General features: G+C 38.8%; 11 non-coding genes across 11 annotated transcripts; all 11 read right to left on the reverse strand.

The window, feature by feature from the left end:
• Window positions 1-8,065: 8,065 nt before the first annotated feature.
• TRNAL-AAG (transfer RNA leucine (anticodon AAG)) lies at window positions 8,066-8,148 on the reverse strand. Its single transcript has one exon. It is a non-coding gene; the product is annotated as a tRNA-Leu (tRNA).
• A 754-nt stretch (window positions 8,149-8,902) lies between these two features.
• On the reverse strand, window positions 8,903-8,985 carry TRNAL-AAG (transfer RNA leucine (anticodon AAG)). The gene has a single exon. It is a non-coding gene; the product is annotated as a tRNA-Leu (tRNA).
• A 1,591-nt stretch (window positions 8,986-10,576) lies between these two features.
• On the reverse strand, window positions 10,577-10,659 carry TRNAL-AAG (transfer RNA leucine (anticodon AAG)). Its single transcript has one exon. It is a non-coding gene; the product is annotated as a tRNA-Leu (tRNA).
• A 799-nt stretch (window positions 10,660-11,458) lies between these two features.
• On the reverse strand, window positions 11,459-11,541 carry TRNAL-AAG (transfer RNA leucine (anticodon AAG)). Its single transcript has one exon. It is a non-coding gene; the product is annotated as a tRNA-Leu (tRNA).
• A 1,591-nt stretch (window positions 11,542-13,132) lies between these two features.
• On the reverse strand, window positions 13,133-13,215 carry TRNAL-AAG (transfer RNA leucine (anticodon AAG)). The gene has a single exon. It is a non-coding gene; the product is annotated as a tRNA-Leu (tRNA).
• A 754-nt stretch (window positions 13,216-13,969) lies between these two features.
• TRNAL-AAG (transfer RNA leucine (anticodon AAG)) lies at window positions 13,970-14,052 on the reverse strand. Its single transcript has one exon. It is a non-coding gene; the product is annotated as a tRNA-Leu (tRNA).
• A 1,591-nt stretch (window positions 14,053-15,643) lies between these two features.
• On the reverse strand, window positions 15,644-15,726 carry TRNAL-AAG (transfer RNA leucine (anticodon AAG)). Its single transcript has one exon. It is a non-coding gene; the product is annotated as a tRNA-Leu (tRNA).
• A 754-nt stretch (window positions 15,727-16,480) lies between these two features.
• TRNAL-AAG (transfer RNA leucine (anticodon AAG)) lies at window positions 16,481-16,563 on the reverse strand. The gene has a single exon. It is a non-coding gene; the product is annotated as a tRNA-Leu (tRNA).
• Window positions 16,564-17,317: 754 nt separating this feature from the next.
• TRNAL-AAG (transfer RNA leucine (anticodon AAG)) lies at window positions 17,318-17,400 on the reverse strand. Its single transcript has one exon. It is a non-coding gene; the product is annotated as a tRNA-Leu (tRNA).
• Window positions 17,401-18,199: 799 nt separating this feature from the next.
• TRNAL-CAG (transfer RNA leucine (anticodon CAG)) lies at window positions 18,200-18,282 on the reverse strand. Its single transcript has one exon. It is a non-coding gene; the product is annotated as a tRNA-Leu (tRNA).
• A 6,325-nt stretch (window positions 18,283-24,607) lies between these two features.
• On the reverse strand, window positions 24,608-24,690 carry TRNAL-CAG (transfer RNA leucine (anticodon CAG)). Its single transcript has one exon. It is a non-coding gene; the product is annotated as a tRNA-Leu (tRNA).
• Window positions 24,691-24,975: the final 285 nt, after the last annotated feature.

A 24,975-nucleotide genomic window follows, 5' to 3' on the forward strand; every position in this document is an offset into this window, starting at 1 on the left:
TCCTACCCTGATTGCTTGTGCCGGCAGGTACACACACCTCAATAAATCTTTCCAGTATGGCATTTATTGCAGTTCTGTTTTCTTAGTGCCATTTTACATTAAGTTTCCATACATAAGGTAAATACATACTTACATTTTGCTATATGTACCTAGATCAATCCATTATAGCTACATATTAATGGGCCACATTGGGTCATTATCATCAAGTACCTATGCTACTGTATTGAGTGTATGTTTTTTCATGACGATTAAGATCACATACATACTCTTCACTGAATTATTGTCACACTTATTATGACTATTCAATGCTTAGTTAATTAATTTCTCAGCATTATAAATTATCAAGCAAATTTGAATTAGCCCATTATACATTCAATGGTATCATAGGATCGCGCAGTATATTTTGTAAAGGAATTTATAGCCTACTCCTTGGGATTCCAGATTTACAGTTTCTGATATTTGCCTACGTTTTTGTACACTTATAATATTATTACCAGCCACTAGTTGGTTTTATTCATTTCGAATTTATTTTCTAACACCAGTCTATATATATATATACCACTTGTACATGGTTCTATACATTTTGAACTTATTTTCCAATATCAGTCTATGCACAACAATACCATCTGCATATGACTTTTCCTATGGTTATATATACAACTAGTGTTTAATTCATTTGTTAGGTTTTTAGGTATGTAATCAACAATATTTATTATTACACTATTTTATGACAATGTGACTTGTATTGATGAGTTATAAAACGTAATCAAGGTACACCATCGTAACTCGTTGAATGTCCCTTTCTATGAATACTCACATCCTTTCATTCTCTAACTCTGTTGTTGTTGTTGTCTATTACCATTATTAACTATCAGCGGACTTTAACTGATCTTACTTGATGCTCTTTCTATCAGCAAACACAGCTTGTTTTGCATACTATATAAGTCCATATTCACACTCACTGAGCTTTGTTAATGCGCATTTTTTTCATCAGCCTTTTTCTTTTTCATCAGCTCTTTATCCGTTGCGGTTCGCTCGGCCACAGGGGTTTTTTCTCTGTGATCCGACAGGTTATACGATGTATTTTTGGGTTTATATCTTTGAGCCATTCGTTTCCATTCTTTATTAACCAATTCACCTAACATAATGTGCATTTATTTTAGACTGACAGTTGTCTCGAACAACTATTGACATAAATGAATTGAATTACCATAGACCATTTACATTCTATAATACTACAGCATTTTGATCCTTCTTCATTTCTGTTTTTAATCTCTTTATATTTTCTCACATTTTTCAATGTTTCAATTTGTCAACATGTCATGTTTGCTTTTTATGTATAAGTACTGATAAGGCCGTGTGTCTCAGTCTCTTTTGTATGCACTCATTTAAGATATACGGGTTTACCATCTACTATCATTAACGATATTGTTACATTTATACCCGTTACTTTTATTATTCTTCCTATTATATTATACCAATATGACATTGTTAATATACATATGAGGGCTAGGTTTTCAACTAGCTTTGGTTCGTATTTACTCATACTACTAGCCACTCCTTAATTCTTGGTATCTACCAATTACCAGCATTTGCATATTGGCCTTTCCTGCTGATTGATTAGCATATAAGGATATCTCAGACACACGGTCTTCTACTCATTTGCCATGACTAAGATCGCAGACTGCGATCGAAACGCGTAGGCTCAGGTTCAAGCCCTGACTACTCACACCTTGGGACTGCGTCTCCCTTCTGTTTTATGCTTTTTTCTTCAATAAACATGGGACTTCGTTTTCCCTTTTAACTTACCATCAGCGCTGGATCAACTCTTCTCTACATCCATTGCCTTACACCGCGGGCCGTCGCGGGGATCCGACTGACGCTGTCTGGAGACGCACACTGGTGAGCTGGAGGTTCTCTCCCTTTCTTCATTCCATATCACGGCTTAGCCTCCGTGCACACCAGCCGATAGTTTGCACAGTCATTTTTTCAATGTTCATTTTTCTGGGAGCTATATCTTATCTGTTATATATGCTGAATACAGACGTCATGTATAATATCTGGCATCCCTTACTATTGATTATAGTGACCATCACGTCATTCTGATCTGGCACTCAGAACTGTTCTGGGAATTACAAATTCCTTTTCCTGCCTCAGGAAGCCATTTCAGCCTGTGCAACGTTTTACACTCCCAAGGAATACATATTTTGCAATTCACGATTGTGTTGCTTTTGTCATGTTTTTTATGTGACTTTGTTTTTAATCCAGTTTTGAAGAATAGTTTCGTATCTACTCTGTATCTATTATATCAAGAGTCTATCCTTTCATCCATTGGCATCGGTTACCGTCACATTACGATACCATTAATACTAACATGTCGTTTTCCCAAACACCCCAGCGGTCAAGAGTCGAAATGGCAGCAATGGTTTTTGGAGACCCTAATCATGCTAATTTGTCCCATTCCAATTCATCTCTACATAATAGATTTAAGGAATTGGAAAAATTGTCTGTCAATGAAACCAAAGTGTGGTGGGATTTAACCACACTTCAGAATTACATCTCGAAAAACATGATCCCTCGGGGTCTGAGAGTAAGAAAAATGCCTACACATAACTACTCGGATGATTTTTCAAAGGAATGGAATAACATCTTGACGGATTGTTCACTCAATCTCATGCGGCTTATCACAAAGCAAGAGAATATCAAACTAGTGGAATTACAACAGGACATTAGCAAAGTTAGGGATGAGATCAATTCTTTCTCCAGCTCACCAGACTTCGCCCTGCTACAAAAACGCACGGAAGATCACCTGGAGCAATTAGAGAAATCAATTGCTGAAACCAAAAAATCCAAGTTTCATAGGGATACCCAGGATTATAATAACAATGAAGTCTACACGTGGCACCGTTCCAATTACAACAGATTCAAGACCAAATCAATCTTGAGAAACAGACGGTCGCCACATAACCGCTCCCTTAACTCTCACAGAGTCAGTTTCAGCTCCACTGAACCTGAAACTACAGATGGGGCAGAAGGAGAATCAGACACGGACACGTCCATATACAACCAACAATCTAGATCCAACTTCAAACGCACCAGAGATGTTTCAAAAAACGGAGGAGGAGGGGGGGCCGAAAGCATCAATCCAGCCGACATCATATTGCCCCGCAGACTGAGGAACCAGAGATACTAAGAACTCTTGATGTGGTTAATCTTTCATCAGTGTCATTAACCCAAGCTCAGATTCATGTTCTTTCACTAGGACTCAATTTCGTACCAAATTCTAATTTCGACCCTTTCCACACTTTGCTTGATATTAATAAGTTTGTACGCAATCTTACCGTTAAGAGACACTTCTCAACCCCACAAGAGCCTTCATCTATCTCTCCATCTGAAACACTGACAACAGTTTCACCAGTTAATGCATATCGGAAATTATCGTTTCTGGAACAAACAACACTCTTACATCTGGAGGATTTAGCTGGACATTACATCAACCCATCTCCTCTCTCTGCATCCAAATTTGAAACCAAGAACCCAGGATTCTACCCGATTCATTCTCGCACAGAGTCTATGGACACTTTCCAGCAAATTGTAGAACGTGAGCTGTTTAAAATTCAAGAAGCAGCTAAATATGACACCTCCTCACATAATCTTACATTACTTGATAAACAGGCTATTAAATCCTTACATGATAACCATGACATAGTCATTCGCATGGCTGATAAGGGGGGTAGTGTCACCGTGTTAGACAAGGATGTGTATATCAACCAAATCATGTTATTGTTAAATGACACAGATACGTATATTAAGCTACAAGATAATCCAACTGACATGTTCCACAACGCCTTACAACAGATATTAGATAAAGGCTTAAATCTGGGTATTTTTACAACTAGAGAACACAAATATCTGTCAGTGGAACATCCGATAGTTCCCATTCTTCATGCACTTCCTAAAACACACAAGGGTTTGAATCCCCCTCCCATGCGACCCATTGTTTCGGGTATAGGCTCTCTTACAGAAAAGATTTCCGAATGGTTGGATACTTTTCTCCAGCCTTTAGTCACCAGAATTCCGGGATATCTCAAGGATACCAAGGATGTCCTACAGGCATTCCATAAGAAAATTTGGCAATGTGATTTCACCTGGCTTTCTTGTGACGTTGTTGCCCTCTACACCAGCATCCCTCGAGATGTTGCTCTAGAGGCCCTCAGGTATCACCTTCATAAATATAGTGGATATGACCCTAACATGCTATTATTTCTAATACAAATTACTCAGTATCTCATGACGCATAACTACTTCAGCTTCATAAACCAATTTTATTTACAAAAATGTGGTGTTTCCATGGGGGCCAAATTCTCCCCCTCCATTGCCAATCTCACCATGGCATGGTGGGAGGAACATTACATTTATTCTCCAACTAACCCTTTTCTTGACCACATACACTGGTATGGCAGATACATTGATGACCTCCTACTTATATGGGAGGGAGATGTATCTGCCATACCACTGTTTATGTCCTTTATTAACACCAATGGATCTAATCTCAAATTTACCTTTCATTTTAATTCTTCATACATCAATTTTCTAGACCTAAGTTTTTCGTGCATAATAGGAGACATAATTCAGTCTAACATCTACCGCAAATCTATATCAGGAAATACAATACTGCATGCATCAAGCTGTCATCCCACACACACGGTTTCTGCCATTCCTATCGGTGAACTCACACGCGCCAAACGCAATTGTAGTTCCCATATGAGCTATATCAAAGAAGAGTCTATCATCTGCAATAGGTTAAAAGCAAGAGGCTACAAGAACTGGACCCTATCAAGGGCTAAAAACATAGTCGCTACCAAAAATAGAGATTCCCTTATATCAATGGATAATACTCAAACCATTTCAACCCGGAGTCAAAATATTCCAACTCTAGTTTTGCAATACAGTAAGCAGTTCAACACCATCAAAAACATGGTGTTGAAATACATCCCCTTACTGTATGACGATCCAACACTAGAAAACCTTTTAAAAAATGGATGCAGAATAGTATCTCGTAGGGCACAAACCTTGGGCAACATATTGTCTCCATCATTTCTGCCAACTAATAACCCTAAACCTTCATGGCTAACTTATAAAGGATTTTATAGGTGTGGGATTAATCCCTGTAAAGTTTGCACTTTTGCCAAAATTAATAAACAATATTCCAACTCTTCAGAAACCACCACCTTTGCTATTAAAACATATATGAACTGTAACAGCGACCATGTAGTGTATATTATCGAATGCACAACATGCAATCTCAAATACGTCGGCTGCACTACCAGGAAATTAAAAATTCGCATATTAGAACACCTTAGTTATATACGCAATCCATCCATCGTCAATATTTCTAATGCAGCCAGGCATTTTGTGACTTGCCACAATAGAAATGTCAGCTCTTTTTCCACATATGCTATTGAAAAAGTAAGGGGTACAAAAAGAGGGGGTGATTTAAAACAGTGTTTACTTACCAGGGAGGCCTTTTGGATTTATAGTTTGGAGACTCGCTTCCCCAAAGGACTCAACCTTAGGAAGGATCTCATGTTTCATTATTGAAACATCGCAATTTATATGAACTAGACTATAGACTCCTACCCTGATTGCTTGTGCCGGCAGGTACACACACCTCAATAAATCTTTCCAGTATGGCATTTATTGCAGTTCTGTTTTCTTAGTGCCATTTTACATTAAGTTTCCATACATAAGGTAAATACATACTTACATTTTGCTATATGTACCTAGATCAATCCATTATAGCTACATATTAATGGGCCACATTGGGTCATTATCATCAAGTACCTATGCTACTGTATTGAGTGTATGTTTTTTCATGACGATTAAGATCACATACATACTCTTCACTGAATTATTGTCACACTTATTATGACTATTCAATGCTTAGTTAATTAATTTCTCAGCATTATAAATTATCAAGCAAATTTGAATTAGCCCATTATACATTCAATGGTATCATAGGATCGCGCAGTATATTTTGTAAAGGAATTTATAGCCTACTCCTTGGGATTCCAGATTTACAGTTTCTGATATTTGCCTACGTTTTTGTACACTTATAATATTATTACCAGCCACTAGTTGGTTTTATTCATTTCGAATTTATTTTCTAACACCAGTCTATACATATATATACCACTTGTACATGGTTCTATACATTTTGAACTTATTTTCCAATATCAGTCTATGCACAACAATACCATCTGCATATGACTTTTCCTATGGTTATATATACAACTAGTGTTTAATTCATTTGTTAGGTTTTTAGGTATGTAATCAACAATATTTATTATTACACTATTTTATGACAATGTGACTTGTATTGATGAGTTATAAAACGTAATCAAGGTACACCATCGTAACTCGTTGAATGTCCCTTTCTATGAATACTCACATCCTTTCATTCTCTAACTCTGTTGTTGTTGTTGTCTATTACCATTATTAACTATCAGCGGACTTTAACTGATCTTACTTGATGCTCTTTCTATCAGCAAACACAGCTTGTTTTGCATACTATATAAGTCCATATTCACACTCACTGAGCTTTGTTAATGCGCATTTTTTTCATCAGCCTTTTTCTTTTTCATCAGCTCTTTATCCGTTGCGGTTCGCTCGGCCACAGGGGTTTTTTCTCTGTGATCCGACAGGTTATACGATGTATTTTTGGGTTTATATCTTTGAGCCATTCGTTTCCATTCTTTATTAACCAATTCACCTAACATAATGTGCATTTATTTTAGACTGACAGTTGTCTCGAACAACTATTGACATAAATGAATTGAATTACCATAGACCATTTACATTCTATAATACTACAGCATTTTGATCCTTCTTCATTTCTGTTTTTAATCTCTTTATATTTTCTCACATTTTTCAATGTTTCAATTTGTCAACATGTCATGTTTGCTTTTTATGTATAAGTACTGATAAGGCCGTGTGTCTCAGTCTCTTTTGTATGCACTCATTTAAGATATACGGGTTTACCATCTACTATCATTAACGATATTGTTACATTTATACCCGTTACTTTTATTATTCTTCCTATTATATTATACCAATATGACATTGTTAATATACATATGAGGGCTAGGTTTTCAACTAGCTTTGGTTCGTATTTACTCATACTACTAGCCACTCCTTAATTCTTGGTATCTACCAATTACCAGCATTTGCATATTGGCCTTTCCTGCTGATTGATTAGCATATAAGGATATCTCAGACACACGGTCTTCTACTCATTTGCCATGACTAAGATCGCAGACTGCGATCGAAACGCGTAGGCTCAGGTTCAAGCCCTGACTACTCACACCTTGGGACTGCGTCTCCCTTCTGTTTTATGCTTTTTTCTTCAATAAACATGGGACTTCGTTTTCCCTTTTAACTTACCATCAGCGCTGGATCAACTCTTCTCTACATCCATTGCCTTACACCGCGGGCCGTCGCGGGGATCCGACTGACGCTGTCTGGAGACGCACACTGGTGAGCTGGAGGTTCTCTCCCTTTCTTCATTCACTCAAGTAAGCAGAGGAATCTGTATTGTCTTACATAGTTACTTAAATATGAAATAGAAAATAGAAAGATTAGTACTGTTTCTTGTCCATTTCCATCATGTAGTTATTGGTTTATGATTAACAGTGCTGTAAAAAAGAGGTCCTGAAGAACCCTTGTTCTTGCTTTAACCTGAAAATACAGAAAAACTACCCTGGGAGGTACCCAGCAGTAGTTTAGTGGAGTTCCATTCTCTATAACATTCACTCAAGTAAGCAGAGGAATCGGTATTGTCTTACATAGTTTACTTAAATATGAGTATTCAAAAGTGGGATTTAAATCCACGCCTTCACGAGAGACTGCTCGGTCATCCTATCCTACACAAATAAGAAAACTTTCAAGATTGGATGCCAAGCCAGTCATCTGAAGAGTCTAACATTTTGGGGCGTGTTTTGGCATAGTGGGTTTTTTCACTAGCGCTGTCGGAATGACATTGCAGTGTGTTTAATAAAAGTTGTATTGTCAGAAGTGGGATTTGAACCCACGTCTCCAGGGGAGACTGCGACCTTAACGCAGCGCCTTAGACCGCTCGGCCATCCTGACTTATAGAAAAGCCAAGCCTTTCAGATATGGAAGAAAAAACCGTCATGTTAAGGGTCCAGTTTTTGGGAATTTAAAATAGAAAGATTAGAACTGTTTCTTGTCCATTTCCATCATGTAGTTATTGGTTTATGATTAACAGTGCTGTAACAAAGAGGTCCTGAAGAATCCTTGTTCTTGCTTTAACCTGAAAATACAGAAAAACTACCCTGGGAGGTACCCAGCAGTAGTTTAGTGGAGTTCCATTCTCTATAACATTCACTCAAGTAAGCAGAGGAATCTGTATTGTCTTACATAGTTACTTAAATATGAAATAGAAAATAGAAAGATTAGTACTGTTTCTTTTCCATTTCCATCATGTAGTTATTGGTTTATGATTAACAGTGCTGTAAAAAAGAGGTCCTGAAGAACCCTTGTTCTTGCTTTAACCTGAAAATACAGAAAAACTACCCTGGGAGGTACCCAGCAGTAGTTTAGTGGAGTTCCATTCTCTATAACATTCACTCAAGTAAGCAGAGGAATCGGTATTGTCTTACATAGTTTACTTAAATATGAGTATTCAAAAGTGGGATTTAAATCCACGCCTTCACGAGAGACTGCTCGGTCATCCTATCCTACACAAATAAGAAAACTTTCAAGATTGGATGCCAAGCCAGTCATCTGAAGAGTCTAACATTTTGGGGCGTGTTTTGGCATAGTGGGTTTTTTCACTAGCGCTGTCGGAATGACATTGCAGTGTGTTTAAGAAAAGTTGTATTGTCAGAAGTGGGATTTGAACCCACGCCTCCAGGGGTGACTGCGACCTTAACGCAGCGCCTTAGACCGCTCGGCCATCCTGACTTATAGAAAAGCCAAGCCTTTCAGATATGGAAGAAAAAACCGTCATGTTAAGGGTCCAGTTTTTGGGAATTTAAAATAGAAAGATTAGAACTGTTTCTTGTCCATTTCCATCATGTAGTTATTGGTTTATGATTAACAGTGCTGTAACAAAGAGGTCCTGAAGAACCCTTGTTCTTGCTTTAACCTGAAAATACAGAAAAACTACCCTGGGAGGTACCCAGCAGTAGTTTAGTGGAGTTCCATTCTCTATAACATTCACTCAAGTAAGCAGAGGAATCTGTATTGTCTTACATAGTTACTTAAATATGAAATAGAAAATAGAAAGATTAGTACTGTTTCTTGTCCATTTCCATCATGTAGTTATTGGTTTATGATTAACAGTGCTGTAAAAAAGAGGTCCTGAAGAACCCTTGTTCTTGCTTTAACCTGAAAATACAGAAAAACTACCCTGGGAGGTACCCAGCAGTAGTTTAGTGGAGTTCCATTCTCTATAACATTCACTCAAGTAAGCAGAGGAATCGGTATTGTCTTACATAGTTTACTTAAATATGAGTATTCAAAAGTGGGATTTAAATCCACGCCTTCACGAGAGACTGCTCGGTCATCCTATCCTACACAAATAAGAAAACTTTCAAGATTGGATGCCAAGCCAGTCATCTGAAGAGTCTAAAATTTTGGGGCGTGTTTTGGCATAGTGGGTTTTTTCACTAGCGCTGTCGGAATGACATTGCAGTGTGTTTAATAAAAGTTGTATTGTCAGAAGTGGGATTTGAACCCACGTCTCCAGGGGAGACTGCGACCTTAACGCAGCGCCTTAGACCGCTCGGCAATCCTGACTTATAGAAAAGCCAAGCCTTTCAGATATGGAAGAAAAAACCGTCATGTTAAGGGTCCAGTTTTTGGGAATTTAAAATAGAAAGATTAGAACTGTTTCTTGTCCATTTCCATCATGTAGTTATTGGTTTATGATTAACAGTGCTGTAACAAAGAGGTCCTGAAGAACCCTTGTTCTTGCTTTAACCTGAAAATACAGAAAAACTACCCTGGGAGGTACCCAGCAGTAGTTTAGTGGAGTTCCATTCTCTATAACATTCACTCAAGTAAGCAGAGGAATCTGTATTGTCTTACATAGTTACTTAAATATGAAATAGAAAATAGAAAGATTAGTACTGTTTCTTTTCCATTTCCATCATGTAGTTATTGGTTTATGATTAACAGTGCTGTAAAAAAGAGGTCCTGAAGAACCCTTGTTCTTGCTTTAACCTGAAAATACAGAAAAACTACCCTGGGAGGTACCCAGCAGTAGTTTAGTGGAGTTCCATTCTCTATAACATTCACTCAAGTAAGCAGAGGAATCGGTATTGTCTTACATAGTTTACTTAAATATGAGTATTCAAAAGTGGGATTTAAATCCACGCCTTCACGAGAGACTGCTCGGTCATCCTATCCTACACAAATAAGAAAACTTTCAAGATTGGATGCCAAGCCAGTCATCTGAAGAGTCTAACATTTTGGGGCGTGTTTTGGCATAGTGGGTTTTTTCACTAGCGCTGTCGGAATGACATTGCAGTGTGTTTAAGAAAAGTTGTATTGTCAGAAGTGGGATTTGAACCCACGTCTCCAGGGGAGACTGCGACCTTAACGCAGCGCCTTAGACCGCTTGGCCATCCTGACTTATAGAAAAGCCAAGCCTTTCAGATATGGAAGAAAAAACCGTCATGTTAAGGGTCCAGTTCTTGGGAATTTAAAATAGAAAGATTAGAACTGTTTCTTGTCTATTTCCATCATGTAGTTATTGGTTTATGATTAACAGTGCTGTAACAAAGAGGTACTGAAGAACCCTTGTTCTTGCTTTAACCTGAAAATACAGAAAAACTACCCTGGGAGGTACCCAGCAGTAGTTTAGTGGAGTTCCATTCTCTATAACATTCACTCAAGTAAGCAGAGGAATCTGTATTGTCTTACATAGTTACTTAAATATGAAATAGAAAATAGAAAGATTAGTACTGTTTCTTGTCCATTTCCATCATGTAGTTATTGGTTTATGATTAACAGTGCTGTAAAAAAGAGGTCCTGAAGAACCCTTGTTCTTGCTTTAACCTGAAAATACAGAAAAACTACCCTGGGAGGTACCCAGCAGTAGTTTAGTGGAGTTCCATTCTCTATAACATTCACTCAAGTAAGCAGAGGAAACGGTATTGTCTTACATAGTTTACTTAAATATGAGTATTCAAAAGTGGGATTTAAATCCACGCCTTCACGAGAGACTGCTCGGTCATCCTATCCTACACAAATAAGAAAACTTTCAAGATTGGATGCCAAGCCAGTCATCTGAAGAGTCTAACATTTTGGGGCGTGTTTTGTCAAGCCAGTCATCTGAAGAGTCTAACATTTTGGGGCGTGTTTTGTCATAGTGGGTTTTTTCACTAGCGCTGTCGGAATGACATTGCAGTGTGTTTAATAAAAGTTGTATTGTCAGAAGTGGGATTTGAACCCACGCCTCCAGGGGAGACTGCGACCTTAACGCAGCGCCTTAGACCGCTCGGCCATCCTGACTTATAGAAAAGCCAAGCCTTTCAGATATGGAAGAAAAAACCGTCATGTTAAGGGTCCAGTTTTTGGGAATTTAAAATAGAAAGATTAGAACTGTTTCTTGTCCATTTCCATCATGTAGTTATTGGTTTATGATTAACAGTGCTGTAACAAAGAGGTCCTGAAGAACCCTTGTTCTAGCTTTAACCTGAAACTACAGAAAAACTACCCTGGGAGGTACCCAGCAGTAGTTTAGTGGAGTTCCATTCTCTATAACATTCACTCAAGTAAGCAGAGGAATCTGTATTGTCTTACATAGTTACTTAAATATGAAATAGAAAATAGAAAGATTAGTACTGTTTCTTGTCCATTTCCATCATGTAGTTATTGGTTTATGATTAACAGTGCTGTAAAAAAGAGGTCCTGAAGAACCCTTGTTCTTGCTTTAACCTGAAAATACAGAAAAACTACCCTGGGAGGTACCCAGCAGTAGTTTAGTGGAGTTCCATTCTCTATAACATTCACTCAAGTAAGCAGAGGAATCGGTATTGTCTTACATAGTTTACTTAAATATGAGTATTCAAAAGTGGGATTTAAATCCACGCCTTCACGAGAGACTGCTCGGTCATCCTATCCTACACAAATAAGAAAACTTTCAAGATTGGATGCCAAGCCAGTCATCTGAAGAGTCTAACATTTTGGGGCGTGTTTTGGCATAGTGGGTTTTTTCACTAGCGCTGTCGGAATGACATTGCAGTGTGTTTAAGAAAAGTTGTATTGTCAGAAGTGGGATTTGAACCCACGCCTCCAGGGGAGACTGCGACCTTAAAAAGGCGCCTTAGACCGCTCGGAAATCCTGACTTATAGAAAAGCCAAGCCTTTCAGATATGGAAGAAAAAACCGTCATGTTAAGGGTCCAGTTTTTGGGAATTTAAAATAGAAAGATTAGAACTGTTTCTTGTCCATTTCCATCATGTAGTTATTGGTTTATGATTAACAGTGCTGTAACAAAGAGGTCCTGAAGAACCCTTGTTCTTGCTTTAACCTGAAAATACAGAAAAACTACCCTGGGAGGTACCCAGCAGTAGTTTAGTGGAGTTCCATTCTCTATAACATTCACTCAAGTAAGCAGAGGAATCTGTATTGTCTTACATAGTTACTTAAATATGAAATAGAAAATAGAAAGATTAGTACTGTTTCTTGTCCATTTCCATCATGTAGTTATTGGTTTATGATTAACAGTGCTGTAACAAAGAGGTCCTGAAGAACCCTTGTTCTTGCTTTAACCTGAAAATACAGAAAAACTACCCTGGGAGGTACCCAGCAGTAGTTTAGTGGAGTTCCATTCTCTATAACATTCACTCAAGTAAGCAGAGGAATCGGTATTGTCTTACATAGTTTACTTAAATATGAGTATTCAAAAGTGGGATTTAAATCCACGCCTTCACGAGAGACTGCTCGGTCATCCTATCCTACACAAATAAGAAAACTTTCAAGATTGGATGCCAAGCCAGTCATCTGAAGAGTCTAACATTTTGGGGCGTGTTTTGGCATAGTGGGTTTTTTCACTAGCGCTGTCGGAATGACATTGCAGCGTGTTTAATAAAAGTTGTATTGTCAGAAGTGGGATTTGAACCCACGCCTCCAGGGGAGACTGCGACCTTAACGCAGCGCCTTAGACCGCTCGGCCATCCTGACTTATAGAAAAGCCAAGCCTTTCAGATATGGAAGAAAAAACCGTCATGTTAAGGGTCCAGTTTTTGGGAATTTAAAATAGAAAGATTAGAACTGTTTCTTGTCCATTTCCATCATGTAGTTATTGGTTTATGATTAACAGTGCTGTAACAAAGAGGTCCTGAAGAACCCTTGTTCTTGCTTTAACCTGAAAATACAGAAAAACTACCCTGGGAGGTACCCAGCAGTAGTTTAGTGGAGTTCCATTCTCTATAACATTCACTCAAGTAAGCAGAGGAATCTGTATTGTCTTACATAGTTACTTAAATATGAAATAGAAAATAGAAAGATTAGTACTGTTTCTTGTCCATTTCCATCATGTAGTTATTGGTTTATGATTAACAGTGCTGTAAAAAAGAGGTCCTGAAGAACCCTTGTTCTTGCTTTAACCTGAAAATACAGAAAAACTACCCTGGGAGGTACCCAGCAGTAGTTTAGTGGAGTTCCATTCTCTATAACATTCACTCAAGTAAGCAGAGGAATCGGTATTGTCTTACATAGTTTACTTAAATATGAGTATTCAAAAGTGGGATTTAAATCCACGCCTTCACGAGAGACTGCTCGGTCATCCTATCCTACACAAATAAGAAAACTTTCAAGATTGGATGCCAAGCCAGTCATCTGAAGAGTCTAACATTTTGGGGCGTGTTTTGGCATAGTGGGTTTTTTCACTAGCGCTGTCGGAATGACATTGCAGTGTGTTTAATAAAAGTTGTATTGTCAGAAGTGGGATTTGAACCCACGCCTCCAGGGGAGACTGCGACCTTAACGCAGCGCCTTAGACCGCTCGGCCATCCTGACTTATAGAAAAGCCAAGCCTTTCAGATATGGAAGAAAAAACCGTCATGTTAAGGGTCCAGTTTTTGGGAATTTAAAATAGAAAGATTAGAACTGTTTCTTGTCCATTTCCATCATGTAGTTATTGGTTTATGATTAACAGTGCTGTAACAAAGAGGTCCTGAAGAACCCTTGTTCTTGCTTTAACCTGAAAATACAGAAAAACTACCCTGGGAGGTACCCAGCAGTAGTTTAGTGGAGTTCCATTCTCTATAACATTCACTCAAGTAAGCAGAGGAATCTGTATTGTCTTACATAGTTACTTAAATATGAAATAGAAAATAGAAAGATTAGTACTGTTTCTTGTCCATTTCCATCATGTAGTTATTGGTTTATGATTAACAGTGCTGTAAAAAAGAGGTCCTGAAGAACCCTTGTTCTTGCTTTAACCTGAAAATACAGAAAAACTACCCTGGGAGGTACCCAGCAGTAGTTTAGTGGAGTTCCATTCTCTATAACATTCACTCAAGTAAGCAGAGGAATCGGTATTGTCTTACATAGTTTACTTAAATATGAGTATTCAAAAGTGGGATTTAAATCCACGCCTTCACGAGAGACTGCTCGGTCATCCTATCCTACACAAATAAGAAAACTTTCAAGATTGGATGCCAAGCCAGTCATCTGAAGAGTCTAACATTTTGGGGCGTGTTTTGGCATAGTGGGTTTTTTCACTAGCGCTGTCGGAATGACATTGCAGTGTGTTTAAGAAAAGTTGTATTGTCAGAAGTGGGATTTGAACCCACGCCTCCAGGGGAGACTGCGACCTTAAAAAGGCGCCTTAGACCGCTCGGAAATCCTGACTTATAGAAAAGCCAAGCCTTTCAGATATGGAAGAAAAAACCGTCATGTTAAGGGTCCAGTTTTTGGGAATTTAAAATAGAAAGATTAGAACTGTTTCTTGTCCATTTCCATCATGTAGTTATTGGTTTATGATTAACAGTGCTGTAACAAAGAGGTCCTGAAGAACCCTTGTTCTTGCTTTAACCTGAAAATACAGAAAAACTACCCTGGGAGGTACCCAGCAGTAGTTTAGTGGAGTTCCATTCTCTATAACATTCACTCAAGTAAGCAGAGGAATCTGTATTGTCTTACATAGTTACTTAAATATGAAATAGAAAATAGAAAGATTAGTACTGTTTCTTGTCCATTTCCATCATGTAGTTATTGGTTTATGATTAACAGTGCTGTAACAAAGAGGTCCTGAAGAACCCTTGTTCTTGCTTTAACCTGAAAATACAGAAAAACTACCCTGGGAGGTACCCAGCAGTAGTTTAGTGGAGTTCCATTCTCTATAACATTCACTCAAGTAAGCAGAGGAATCGGTATTGTCTTACATAGTTTACTTAAATATGAGTATTCAAAAGTGGGATTTAAATCCACGCCTTCACGAGAGACTGCTCGGTCATCCTATCCTACACAAATAAGAAAACTTTCAAGATTGGATGCCAAGCCAGTCATCTGAAGAGTCTAACATTTTGGGGCGTGTTTTGGCATAGTGGGTTTTTTCACTAGCGCTGTCGGAATGACATTGCAGTGTGTTTAATAAAAGTTGTATTGTCAGAAGTGGGATTTGAACCCACGCCTCCAGGGGAGACTGCGACCTTAACGCAGCGCCTTAGACCGCTCGGCCATCCTGACTTATAGAAAAGCCAAGCCTTTCAGATATGGAAGAAAAAACCGTCATGTTAAGGGTCCAGTTTTTGGGAATTTAAAATAGAAAGATTAGAACTGTTTCTTGTCCATTTCCATCATGTAGTTATTGGTTTATGATTAACAGTGCTGTAACAAAGAGGTCCTGAAGAACCCTTGTTCTTGCTTTAACCTGAAAATACAGAAAAACTACCCTGGGAGGTACCCAGCAGTAGTTTAGTGGAGTTCCATTCTCTATAACATTCACTCAAGTAAGCAGAGGAATCTGTATTGTCTTACATAGTTACTTAAATATGAAATAGAAAATAGAAAGATTAGTACTGTTTCTTGTCCATTTCCATCATGTAGTTATTGGTTTATGATTAACAGTGCTGTAAAAAAGAGGTCCTGAAGAACCCTTGTTCTTGCTTTAACCTGAAAATACAGAAAAACTACCCTGGGAGGTACCCAGCAGTAGTTTAGTGGAGTTCCATTCTCTATAACATTCACTCAAGTAAGCAGAGGAATCGGTATTGTCTTACATAGTTTACTTAAATATGAGTATTCAAAAGTGGGATTTAAATCCACGCCTTCACGAGAGACTGCTCGGTCATCCTATCCTACACAAATAAGAAAACTTTCAAGATTGGATGCCAAGCCAGTCATCTGAAGAGTCTAACATTTTGGGGCGTGTTTTGGCATAGTGGGTTTTTTCACTAGCGCTGTCGGAATGACATTGCAGTGTGTTTAATAAAAGTTGTATTGTCAGAAGTGGGATTTGAACCCACGCCTCCAGGGGAGACTGCGACCTTAACGCAGCGCCTTAGACCGCTCGGCCATCCTGACTTATAGAAAAGCCAAGCCTTTCAGATATGGAAGAAAAAACCGTCATGTTAAGGGTCCAGTTTTTGGGAATTTAAAATAGAAAGATTAGAACTGTTTCTTGTCCATTTCCATCATGTAGTTATTGGTTTATGATTAACAGTGCTGTAACAAAGAGGTCCTGAAGAACCCTTGTTCTTGCTTTAACCTGAAAATACAGAAAAACTACCCTGGGAGGTACCCAGCAGTAGTTTAGTGGAGTTCCATTCTCTATAACATTCACTCAAGTAAGCAGAGGAATCTGTATTGTCTTACATAGTTACTTAAATATGAAATAGAAAATAGAAAGATTAGTACTGTTTCTTGTCCATTTCCATCATGTAGTTATTGGTTTATGATTAACAGTGCTGTAAAAAAGAGGTCCTGAAGAACCCTTGTTCTTGCTTTAACCTGAAAATACAGAAAAACTACCCTGGGAGGTACCCAGCAGTAGTTTAGTGGAGTTCCATTCTCTATAACATTCACTCAAGTAAGCAGAGGAATCGGTATTGTCTTACATAGTTTACTTAAATATGAGTATTCAAAAGTGGGATTTAAATCCACGCCTTCACGAGAGACTGCTCGGTCATCCTATCCTACACAAATAAGAAAACTTTCAAGATTGGATGCCAAGCCAGTCATCTGAAGAGTCTAACATTTTGGGGCGTGTTTTGGCATAGTGGGTTTTTTCACTAGCGCTGTCGGAATGACATTGCAGTGTGTTTAAGAAAAGTTGTATTGTCAGAAGTGGGATTTGAACCCACGCCTCCAGGGGAGACTGCGACCTTAACGCAGCACCTTAGACCGCTCGGCCATCCTGACTTATAGAAAAGCCAAGCCTTTCAGATATGGAAGAAAAAACCGTCATGTTAAGGGTCCAGTTCTTGGGAATTTAAAATAGAAAGATTAGAACTGTTTCTTGTCTATTTCCATCATGTAGTTATTGGTTTATGATTAACAGTGCTGTAACAAAGAGGTACTGAAGAACCCTTGTTCTTGCTTTAACCTGAAAATACAGAAAAACTACCCTGGGAGGTACCCAGCAGTAGTTTAGTGGAGTTCCATTCTCTATAACATTCACTCAAGTAAGCAGAGGAATCTGTATTGTCTTACATAGTTACTTAAATATGAAATAGAAAATAGAAAGATTAGTACTGTTTCTTGTCCATTTCCATCATGTAGTTATTGGTTTATGATTAACAGTGCTGTAAAAAAGAGGTCCTGAAGAACCCTTGTTCTTGCTTTAACCTGAAAATACAGAAAAACTACCCTGGGAGGTACCCAGCAGTAGTTTAGTGGAGTTCCATTCTCTATAACATTCACTCAAGTAAGCAGAGGAATCGGTATTGTCTTACATAGTTTACTTAAATATGAGTATTCAAAAGTGGGATTTAAATCCACGCCTTCACGAGAGACTGCTCGGTCATCCTATCCTACACAAATAAGAAAACTTTCAAGATTGGATGCCAAGCCAGTCATCTGAAGAGTCTAACATTTTGGGGCGTGTTTTGTCAAGCCAGTCATCTGAAGAGTCTAACATTTTGGGGCGTGTTTTGTCATAGTGGGTTTTTTCACTAGCGCTGTCGGAATGACATTGCAGTGTGTTTAATAAAAGTTGTATTGTCAGAAGTGGGATTTGAACCCACGCCTCCGGGGGAGACTGCGACCTGAACGCAGCGCCTTAGACCGCTCGGCCATCCTGACTTATAGAAAAGCCAAGCCTTTCAGAAATGGAAGAAAAAACCGCAATGTTAAGGGTCCAGTTTTTAGGAATTTAAAATAGAAAGATTAGTACTGTTTCTTGTCCATTTCCATCATGTAGTTATTGGTTTATGATTAACAGTGCTTTGGCCCACTCCTCATTCTCAAAGGTAATACCTATATCTCGTTCCCATTCCCGATATGGGTATGTCTTGACAAACGTATTTTTTCCCTCGATAAGAGAATATATACGTTTTAGCCCTTTTTTCCCCTGTGAAAATATCTGAAAGATAAATGTATTACCCCTAATCTCCTCCTGACTTTGAGTTGTTATGAAATGTTTAATTTGTATATATTTATATCTATCTGTCTCTGTAAGGGCATATGTACCAGATAATCTTTCAAAAGGCAAAATTTGGGAATTTACACATATTTTGGAGATATCCGAAATACCCTTTTGGATCCATGCTGTCATATTTAAATTTGGAATCGCCACTTCCAATAACTCCATGGGGTATGAATATCTATCTAATACAGTGTTCGGTACTGAAAGTTCGTGAAATCTTGACCAAATATGTAGAGAGGTTTTAATTAATGGAGATGTTTTTGAAGAAATGGGTATCTTCCAGTATTCTGCCATCATCATCAATCTCAAGTTAAACGGTTGAACTCCGTGGTTTTCAATTTGTACCCAATGTTTGTGTGTGTCTAGTCGCCACCATGATACCAGCGGGGAAATTAGAGAAGCTATATAGTAGTGGTATATGTCTGGTATGCCAATCCCTCCCGATTTCCTTTCTTTTGTTAATAATGTGTATGAAGTCCTAGGTTTACCCCCAGCCCAAGTGAATTTTGAGATAATCTTTTGTATAGAAACAAAAAATGACTTAGGTATTGAGATAGGGAGGGTGCGGAAGAGGTATAGAAGCTTAGGAAGTAGCATCATTTTAAACGCTGCTATCCGTCCTATCCATGAAATCTCAAATTTGGTAATTCTCTGAGTTTCAAGTTGAATAGTGTTTAACATTGGTATATAATTGTGTTTGTATAGATCCTTATAAGATGAGGTCAATACTACCCCTAAGTAATCTATACCCTCTGTTTGCCAGTCAAAAGAGAATCGACTTTTCATAAATGAAAGCGAATGTCCAGAAATATTTATGGGAAGAACCTGTGACTTGGAGGTATTCAATTTGTAGTGTGAAATGTACCCAAATTTTGTGATAATTTCTACTGCCGCTTCCAGAGATTCCTCTGGATCTGATAGTGTGAGGATCACATCATCTGCGTATAATGAAACGGTATGCTCCCGGTCTCCTATTTTTACCCCTTTAACCAATGGATCTTCTCTTAGTGCCTGAGCCAGTGGCTCTATTGATAAGACAAATATTAGGGGGGAGAGTGGACATCCCTGCCTGGTCCCATTAGAAATAGAGAACGCATCGGATAAAGTTCCATTTGTAAAAACTCTTGCTGATGGGGCCGAATATAATGCCATAATGGCTGTCAATATGTTCCCACTAAAACCCATTTGTTTAAGAACCGAGAACGCATATATCCAGTTAATGCGGTCGAATGCTTTTTCAGCGTCCAATGAGACCAGCACTGAGGGTATGCCCGTCGTCTCCAAATACTGTAATATATTGATAATACGTCTGGTATTGTCTGGGGCTTGTCTGTTTTTAACAAATCCGACTTGGTCAGGGTTCACCAGATTAGGTATCAGAGGAGCTAATCGAACAGCCAACAATTTTGCATAAATTTTCAAATCCGAATTGAGTAATGATATAGGTCTAAAATTTTGTGGAACATCTGAAGGTTTTCCTGGTTTGGGCAATGTTACAATTAGAGCCTCCTGGTTTTCCCTGGGAAATGACCCCGATTCCATAGCTTTCTCAAACATCCCTTTCATGTATGGAACAAGAATATCTTGAAATGTTTTGTAGTAGTCATTTGCCAGGCCATCTGGTCCCGGTGATTTAAATGCAGGAAGGGAAGTGATAATTTTAGAGATCTCCTCCCTCGTCACAGGAGAATTCAACATAACTAATTGATCTTCGGTTAGTTTGCTCAGTTTTAGCTTAGACAAAAATTGTTGGATATCTGTTTCTAATATCGGGAAAGAAAAAGGGTCCGATCGCAGGTCATAAAGCATACCATAATAGTCTTTAAATCTATTAGCAATTTCTAAAGGGCTATATAACTTTCCATTCTCCATTTTATTTTTCAAGTAAGGAATTCTATTTTTAGTATGTTGTATTTTAATTCGGGAAGCCAGGAGTTTAGTCGCTTTATCATTCTGGGAGTAATATTTGGCTTTCACCTTTTTTAAATTATGTTGATAGCGAAAAAGGAGAGAAGTGCGGAGTTTCTGTCTAAGATTTGCTAGGGCAGCTACTTGTGCTACTGTTTGTTGGGCTTTATTAAGAACTTCCAGTTGTTTGATTTCTTCAAGAAGCTTAGATATCTGCTCATTCCGTATTTTTTTGTCTCTATGTCCCAACTTAATAAATGTTCCCCTTATAAAAGCTTTATGGGCGTTCCATAAGATGTATGGATCACTTACTGAGTCGACATTTGTTTCAAAGTATTCTTTCAGGTCTGCTTCAAAAACAGGTCTATATTTCAAGTGATTTAAAATATATGAGTTACTCCTCCAAATATATGTCTGCTTGGAATTGTACGTCTCCTCCACCGACAGTGTAATGGCGGCGTGGTCCGACCACGTAATAGTTTCAATTGTGGACGCCTGAGAGACTACTAAACTTTCTTTGTCTACTACGAACATATCTATTCTTGAATATGTTTTGTGTGCTGCTGAGAAGAATGAATAGTCTCGTTCTGTAGTATGATGCGTTCTCCACACATCATACAACTCCCTCTGCCACAGTACTCTGCCCAGGGACGGCGCATTTCCTCTGGCAGAGGAGGTTGCATCCACCGCAGGATCTGATACGGTATTAAAATCTCCACATATGATAAGTCTCCCTTGTTTGATGTTATTCACCTTTCTCAATATTTTATGAACAAAACTTATTTGGCCTTTATTTGGAGCATATATAGACGCTATTGTGTATATCACACTATTAATGGAGCAGACCAGTATAACAAATCTACCCATTGGATCTACAACCTCGGTAATACCTTGGAAAGCTAGTGAATCTCTCATAGCAATAAGTACCCCTCTAGATTTGGAATGGTAGTGTGCCTGAAATACATGTCTGAAATTTGGATGTTTCATCCGAAATGCATCCTTCTGGACAAGATGCGTCTCTTGCGCACATATGATATCACATGATAAACTCTTAGCTTCCGCCCATAAGGATGCCCTTTTTTGTGGACTGTTCAGCCCTTTTACATTTAAGGAAAGAATTTTAAGTACCATTAGGAAACACAACAAGCTTGATATATTTTGGATATGTACCTGTCATCAGATGTTCTGTCACATAGCGATATGCCCTCAGCATACTTAAATATGTTGTCAGACTTTGTGGAAAAACATACAAACAATAAAACCGTATAACCATGAGTAAACATGACTTTGTGAGTAATGCCCTTGTGGGCAGACAAACAAAAAGGTCTAGCATATCAGCTAACCTCAAACTTTCGGGTTTAGAGAACATTGTCCCTGAGTACCGAGTCTACAGGAAATAGCCGCTCGGTTCACCCGAGATCTCTCTTCGTATCTTCAGATCTTATCCCTTCTCCGCTGTTTAACGGACTGCCATCCATCTGATATCGGTCTCAGACCTTGTCGTTGTGTCGACTCCGTCAACGTTGCTTGTAGATTCCATTTGCGTAATAAGGCCAACCCTTCTTCCATATTCCTAACAATGTGGACTTCGTTTTTATTGGATATAATCAGCCGCACTGGAAAGCCCCACTTATATACAATCTTGTTTTCTCTCAAAACTGCAGTGATCGGATTCAGTTGTCGACGAAGCTGAAGCGTTGCCGCTGATAGATCCGTGAATAACATTATCTTCTGGTATGGCTCTGGTAAGTTTCCTAACTTTCTTGTTGCCGCCATTAGATTCTCTTTGGTCTGGTAAAAATGGATACGAGCCAATACATCTCTAGGTACTGATTCTTCCAAGTGTTTAGGGCGAGGAGCTCTATGAGCTCTATCTATCAGCATATCAGATGGCCGACACGTGGGAAGCATAACTTTTATAAACTTTTGGATGAATTGCTCCAACTCTTGGGGGGCTACATTTTCAGGTATACCCCTAAATTTAATGTTATTTCTCCTCGATCTATCTTCTAGATCTGCTACTTTGGTGCGGAGAAACTGCACTTCTGTTTCCATTTGGTAATGGGCATCAATCAGATTATTGTGTGAGTTTGCAAATTCTCCCATCTTAGACTCCACCACATGAACCCTTTGATCTACTTCCTGTACTGCCACATTTAGAGGATTAATCAAATGTCCAATGTCGTTTTGCAATGAGCGTCTCAACAGTTGGAGCATATGCTTCATGCTAGAGTCAGTAATTGCCATGTCAGATGTAGGAATGCTTTCGAACATATCTGTAGTCTCCAAGATCCCCAACCCTGGAAGAATATCGTGGCTTACCTCATTGATGAGGACAGACGGAGGCTGTAACTGTTGTGTGTGGTTTTTCTGGCTAATGGGGGATGGTGACGTCGGAGCAGATGAGGAGAACTCCCTTGAATGGCGTCTCGCTGGTAAGTCTGTGTCATCTTCTCCTTCTTCCTCTCCCTCTTGGCTCCCCTCCGTTGAAGAAAATATTACCGGAGGACGGGGAGGCACTGATGTACTGCGTCTCAGCATGTTTGCTGCAGCCCGCGCTTCTCGGCGTCCGGGCGGGAGCTCAGACACCACTAGGCCTATACCTGTGTCTGCGGCCGCGCCATCTTGGATTTTCTCGGAGGCTGCAGAGAAGAAGAAATCCATCAGCTTCTCCGGTTTCGTCGTTAGTTTTTTCTTCTTAGGCATGTCGGCACTTGCTTCCCACGGTTGGTTCGTGTCTTTGAGGATAATTTGCTGTCTCTATCGTCGCTTTTACAGTATCTCGGGTGCGGAGCTAACCTCTCATGCAACCATCTCGGTCAGCAGCCAGGCCACGCGGCGTTAAATTGGATTAACAAATCTCTAAACTGTAGCTCACATTATGAATCAGCAATGAAAACAATATTAAGATGGTATTATACTCCAGAACGGTTAAGTAAAATGTATCCAACATCCTCGAACCGGTGTTGGAGGGGGTGTGGTCAAAAAGGTACTTTACTGCATATTTTATGGGAATGTCCAAATATTGGAGGGTACTGGGGATCGATATTTAATCTAATATCTGATATTATAGGAACATATGTCAGGGGATCGCCTCAACTGGCCTTGCTATTCATGGAGCTTGGGGTTGTCCATCCGAGATTCAGAGTTCTAATTTGCAAAATATTAGTTATAGCTAAAATCATTCTGTCCAGATACTGGAAATCCAGTTTCATTCCTTCAATTGAAGAAGTAATAGTGGAAATAAATAATACATACTTATATGAGAAGATAGTGGCATATGGGTCATCGGCTCCCCAGTCCTTTTCGAAGGTATGGGAGGCATGGAGACTTAACCCCAACTATAAGAACTAACAACCCCAAGTGAAATGAAGTGTGATTGGGAGGCTTGGATTAGGAGGACCAAATGGTATTAAGAAAGAAGAGCTGACTGAAATCAACCTGAGACAAGAATGTTAAAAATATATGCAAATTGAACATAAATATAAGCTAAATAAGACATTTTAAAATCAACTTCGTGGAAGAAATGTATGTATATGTGTTGTTTTATATGTTTTTCAATGCGTATGGTTGACGAATATATTTTTGAAGCTATGTATGACAGAAATTTGCAATACTATGCTTATGGAATTAATAAGTGTAATGTCATGCTTGTTATATATGAAAAACTTTAATAAAAAAGATTGAACCATGATTAACAGTGCTGTAAAAAAGAGGTCCTGAAGAACCCTTGTTCTTGCTTTAACCTGAAAATACAGAAAAACTACCCTGGGAGGTACCCAGCAGTAGTTTAGTGGAGTTCCATTCTCTATAACATTCACTCAAGTAAGCAGAGGAATCGGTATTGTCTTACATAGTTTACTTAAATATGAGTATTCAAAAGTGGGATTTAAATCCACGCCTTCACGAGAGACTGCTCGGTCATCCTATCCTACACAAATAAGAAAACTTTCAAGATTGGATGCCAAGCCAGTCATCTGAAGAGTCTAACATTTTGGGGCGTGTTTTGGCATAGTGGGTTTTTTCACTAGCGCTGTCGGAATGACATTGCAGTGTGTTTAATAAAAATTGTATTGTCAGAAGTGGGATTTGAACCCACGCCTCCAGGGGAGACTGCGACCTGAACGCAGCGCCTTAGACCGCTCGGCCATCCTGACTTATAGAAAAGCCAAGCCTTTCAGAAATGGAAGAAAAAACCGTAATGTTAAGGGTCCAGTTTTTAGGAATTTAAAATAGAAAGATTAGTACTGTTTCTTGTCCATTTCCATCATGTAGTTATTGGTTTATGATTAACAGTGCTGTAAAAAAGAGGTCCTGAAGAACCCTTGTTCTTGCTTTAACCTGAAAATACAGAAAAACTACCCTGGGAGGTACCCAGCAGTAGTTTAGTGGAGTTCCATTCTCTATAACATTCACTCAAGTAAGCAGAGGAATCGGTATTG

This window comes from Rhinoderma darwinii, chromosome 3, assembly GCF_050947455.1.
Source record: "Rhinoderma darwinii isolate aRhiDar2 chromosome 3, aRhiDar2.hap1, whole genome shotgun sequence".
NCBI classification, from domain to species: domain Eukaryota; kingdom Metazoa; phylum Chordata; class Amphibia; order Anura; family Rhinodermatidae; genus Rhinoderma; species Rhinoderma darwinii.